General features: G+C 44.0%; 1 pseudogene; it reads right to left on the reverse strand.

Moving 5' to 3' along the window:
• Window positions 1–4,661: 4,661 nt before the first annotated feature.
• Window positions 4,662–5,307, reverse strand: LOC125081740 (60S ribosomal protein L12-like; annotated as a pseudogene).
• Window positions 5,308–5,528: the final 221 nt, after the last annotated feature.

Raw genomic sequence — 5,528 nt, forward strand, 5'->3', positions numbered from 1 at the left:
CTAAAAACACACCACAAACAATACAGGAAAGTGAAAAATCAAATGAGAAAAAAAAAAAAATGATCGCACCATATATGCTAAACAAAAGATTAATAATTTATAGAGCGCTGTTACCAATCAACAGGAGGAAAATGCCAATGGAAAAATAGGCAATGTACTTAAAGTAGAAAATCACAGAAAAAGGAATGCAGAAGATAAAGAAATATAAAAGAGCATGCTATTCTTATAATAATCAGATAAAATCAGAGTAAAGCCCAAAGTTCCACTTGAACAACCCAAAAAGGAAACTGCCCTTTGCATCCAGTAGCAACCAGAATTGGCAGACCTGCAGATAAACAGGGACTCAGACACTGGTGGGATGGTCACTGAGCACAACCTGCCTTGGACACCACTGTGGTAAGATGCACCAAAGGTTTTAAAATGTGAATAACTTTTGACCAGTAATTCTACTGTTAGGAATCACTCCCAAAAGAACAATGATAGGTGAGCACCAAGATTTCTGTATAAAGTTTTTTATCACAGTGTTTTCTGCGATGGAAAAAAAAAAAAATGGAACAGCTTACGTTTCCAACAGGAAGATGCTAAAAGGAAGTGAGAACATATCACATGACTGACTGCTGCCAGAGCCACTCAAGATTACAGTTTAGAAGAATATTTAATAGAAACATAGCCACAACATATTTTAAGTTAAAAAGTTCAGTAGGACTCCAAATGTGTAGTATATTCCCAGAGGAAAAACTGGGGAGATATCATGGAAAAGCTAAGCAATTATCTCAGTAAGGGAGAATTAGCAAGAATCATAATTTTGTTATCATTTCTTTTCTGGGTGGGAGCAAAAATGATTATAAATGAAACACGGCCCAATGCATCCTCCCCAGGCTTCAAAGTTAGCTCAAAGTCCTACGTCTTCCATGAAGTATGCTCTGACTCCTCTGGACCTCACTCAACTACTCATCCTTCACACTCTTTTAGCCATTATTATCCATGCTCTCCAATCATGCCTTTGATCATGTGCTTCCTTGTATTGTGATCTAATTATCCAAGGATTAACAGTATTAGTTCTTCAGCAGGAGCTCATTCAAAAACCACTTATTGCTGGATTTACCTTACTCATAGCAGATTGTCTTTCCCAAGATGGCTGCAACAATTCCTCCCATTCTACACACTCTTCTTACCTTGCCATTGACATTCTTCACGAAAAAGCGCATCTGTGTTCTCTGCTTCTGAATTTGACCAAGGCTGTGACTACAGCAGAAACAAGGCCATATGACTTCTGAGGCCAGGACAGAAAAGACAACAGTGCTGCTACCCAGTTCTCTCAGAAGGCTATTTTTTAGAACACAGCTGCCACTCAATGAGGAAGCCCAGGCCACATGGAAAGTCCATGTATAGGTCTTCATCAGGCTAAGAACCCTAGCTGATGTTCCAATCAACAGCCACCAATATGCAAATGAGAAGGCCTCTGTGATGACTGATCCCATGCATTCTCTACCTGCAAATACAGGAGAGACCCTGAGAAGGAACTGCCCAGCTGAGTCCCGTCAGTCCCTGAACTTTGAGAGATTATAACAACAGAATGATTTGCTGGGGTGCCTGAGTGGCCCGGTCGGTTAAAGGTCCAACTCTTGATTTCGGCTCGGGTCTGGATCTCAGGATCATGGGATCTAGCCCTGTGGCGTCAGGCTCAGCATGGAGTCTGCTCATCCCTCTCCCTCCCACTTCTTGCTCTCTCTCTCTCTTCCTCTTTCAATCTCTAAAATAAATAAACAAAAATCTTCTAAAAAAAACAAAAATAAAATGAATGTCATATTTTAAATCTTTAAATTTTGGGGTGAGTTGTCACACAGCAATTGATAACCGGAACTTACTCACACTTCCCTTTTTTTCTTTGCTGCCTTACTAATCTCCTTTCTGGAACACTTTAAATCTTAAATCTGTTGGCCTTATAAAAATTAATCCATGCATATTTGTTATATAAATGAATGGATGGATGAATGAATGAAGAAAAGTCCTAAACATCACTGCATTCGTTAGTTCCAAACTTATGCATGCTAATGAGTCTTCTTAAGAACTTGAACCTAAGAGAACCAGCATATTCTGAACTTTGCTTCCTTCTACATACTTCCTTTCAGGTATACCTCCAAATATCCAGCATGCAGAAAAGGCTTATTCACTATAAAAGAAGAGGTAATGTAATAAGAAGACCCGTGAAAAAAATGATGGCTCTGAGCTTGCCCTTTTCTCAGGAGAAGCCACTACCTAGGGAAAGATGGGCCTTCTTTAGCAATCAGCATGTTACAAGGCTACTGTTATCCTCCTACCCTCAGTCAATAGGAGGCCAGCCACAGAACTACGGCCCCAAAGGGCAGACAGACCCCTCAGTCCCATTAGGCCATCATTGCCAAAGCCCTGGCACACTGCCAAAGCCCTATGTGGTGTGGTTTGAAGGGAAAAAGGTCTTCTCTGTGCTAATCCACCATCTTAGATGCCCTTGTGGGGTAAGCATTTTCCCCTCCAGGCTCTTTCATTACAGAGAAATTCCCTGGAAGGGGAGCACGCATTCACAATGTGGCAGAACCAGCAGTGGCCCTCTTGCTATTTTGCCCTAACATCTCCTAGTGAATGTGTTCCTGCAAGTTTGTCCCTGGACTAGAGGGGCAACTGTGCACAAATGAGGCACGGGTTTGTGAACAAGAACATTCAGAGAGAAGATAAAAATCAAAAGAAGGGAAGTCTAGGAGCTCTGAAATCAAGCTTCTCACATTTCATAATCTCACCAAAACTGATTGATGCTGCCAGGGTTTCTCTCTACCTAATGGGAACTGATCACATTTGATTTGTCATCTATTTTTAAGGTTTTTGATAGTGAAATTAGGATTACCCAGGACTAGTGTCACCCCTTGTTTACTGGGCTTCAGAGAGCCTTAACTTGTGCCCTGCTGTTGGGGAGTGCCATCAATGCCATAAGCAGGAGTCAGCTAGACCTCAAAGTTTCTTTGCCTTAATGCTGTCATCTCACCAGGTGGGCCTAGTGACCAGGGAAGGTAAGGATGTCATGATTTAAGGATGGAAATAGGGAAGGGGAAGGACTTCTTGCAACCACAGCTTTACATGAAATGCTCTTTGAAGGCAGTAGGATTGTCTCAGATCCTGAAGAAGAATTTGATGATTGACTTTTCTCATCCCTTCTCTCTAGACAGTGTTCAGGGAAAGAACAGGAGAATGGTTGGCTCCTTTGTATTGTATTAAGCCAATATTTGAGAGGTTTCTTTGCTTGTGACTACTAATACCACCTTCAGTTACTACTCAAGCTTGTTTGTGGCTCCTGATACGCTGCTCGGGGCTCACTAGGTAATCCACCCAAGCCAGCACCGAGGTGCAGTAGATCTGATCTTCTTGATACCAAGTATCTGGTTTAACAGAACTGACCATACATAAAAGGGATTTTTCCCCTTTTCCCAGAGGTTGAATTTTTTTCCTGCCAACAATCTACTTGCCAGATAAAAAATTAAGTTCAAGTTTTGTCCCCTAGATTTCTCAGCAAATTTCTAAAACGGAGCTCCCTGCCATTGTCATCAGCACCATTATCACCATCGTCACCACGTGCCCACATTCTCCATCGTTCCTGTCACCCAACCAGGTTGGCCTCATTACCATCAGCATCTCCATCATTAGTGCCAATTAATCATTACCATTAACATCATCAGAATAATGGCCTTAGCAAACCCCAACTGGGAAAGGCCTGTTCCCATCGCTGCAGGAATTTCCATATTAAGACTTCCAAGCCTGCAAGCTCTGGAATATACTAATGGAGAGAAACTGTGTTGGAAAAGACCCCTGGGAGAAGCTGGGAGGAAAAGCGTGCCCCAGTCGCCTCTCAAAATATCCAGCAAGCAGCCATCGGGGAGCATGTGCCCGTTCTTTGAACTCCCTCAAAGTACCTTTCATCTGTTCTAAATCCAGGATCATCTTTGTACAGGGCTTGCTGTTTCTGGATAAATCCTTGGCCCTTGTTCAAGCCCTGGACTGTGTCAGGATGTTCCACAGACCCCAGCAGGAAAGCGTTGCTAAATGAGCCTTTCCAGCGGGACCCCTTTCTAGTGACACGGATTCCAAATCCCAGCCCAGAGCGTCTGCACTCAGCAGTAAGACCAGGCAGCGACCGACATTGAGTTCTCATTTCAATGCCCATCTTCCTGGAGGAGGCCCCCACACCCACCACAAGAGAGTCCGCAGCTGATACTTCTTTCCTAGGGCACTCTATTTTCAGCTTCATATCATATCATGGACTCTCTTTCCCTGTGGAGCAAGCTGGCGAAACATTTTTTTCCTTGCCTAAGCATTTGCTTTGTATCTGATTCAAATCTCTAACCTGAAAATGGGGAGACCAAGCCAACAAGACACCAGGAGGAGGGCCTCCTTCTCTGCCCATAGACCAAACCACAGTCCCGAGACTTGCTGTGTGAGATTCAGCTGATATCCTCCCCTCTCTGAGTCCCTATCTCATCTCCCACTGTCAGAGAAAGAGCTCTACATTATCACCGCTTCTCTGGGTATGGCAGGAGACTAGCCCTGTTTCCCCATGTGCATTACAGAAATTAAACACTTTCCTTTGGCATTTGTTTTTTCTCGTTGTCAAATGATCTTTTATTAAGACACTTTCAAAAATAAGTGAATAAATAATTTCCTTTGTAGTTCCTAACTAGCTGGGCATTCCACCACGTCACACTGTTGATGTCATCTACGATGTCAAGAAGGCAATGGCCATCAACATGGCACCCCACAGACTGTACAGTTCTCAGGATCCCTACAATGGTTCCAGAGAGTTCTCTGGCTAAAGATCAGTGCTGCATCTGTCAGGCAATGCTGACAGTGGCATCAAAAGTGGTATTTCCACTGAGCTTTATGCTCTTGTGCTTCTTTCTGTCTCTGGGGTAGTTCCTCAAGGACTTTGATGATCAGGCAGAGGCAGGAGGTGCCACGTCAATCTGGGCCAGTCTATTCAGAATGGTCAGGCCCCTGTCATCCTCAGACCTGACCAGTCACCTGCTGCCTCGGCGATGTCATCATCAGCCTTTTTTGGAGACAAGCCCAGGGGACTGAGGACAGACTTGGCACTGACTTTCCCACAGTGCACCCCAGGTTCACTACTTTAATCTCCTTGAGGTCAAACGTGGGTGGTATGGCAGGCGCAGCTGGCGTGGGATGAACCTGGATGCAGGATAACTAAAGAAAGTTGCAAGTTGACCTCCTCGAGCCAAAAGCTGAGAGCTCCCCTGATATTTTTACACAGTCTCTACCTTTCATTGCATTCTCATCTAAAGTGTCATGTAAGCCACAACTAACTGTGAGCAAAGCCAAGCGATCTTACTCCCATTTTACAATGAGAAACGGGACTCAGAGTAGTGGGTATCTCTTTCAAGGTCTTGGCTAGCTGGAAAGCAGCCACTTTGGGACTGGACCCCCAGATGTGCTAACCACTGGAGCTAGATTCCTCACCTTCCCACGTGCAGCCCTGTGCGGAATGA

Source organism: Lutra lutra, chromosome 12 (assembly GCF_902655055.1).
Source record: "Lutra lutra chromosome 12, mLutLut1.2, whole genome shotgun sequence".
NCBI classification, from domain to species: domain Eukaryota; kingdom Metazoa; phylum Chordata; class Mammalia; order Carnivora; family Mustelidae; genus Lutra; species Lutra lutra.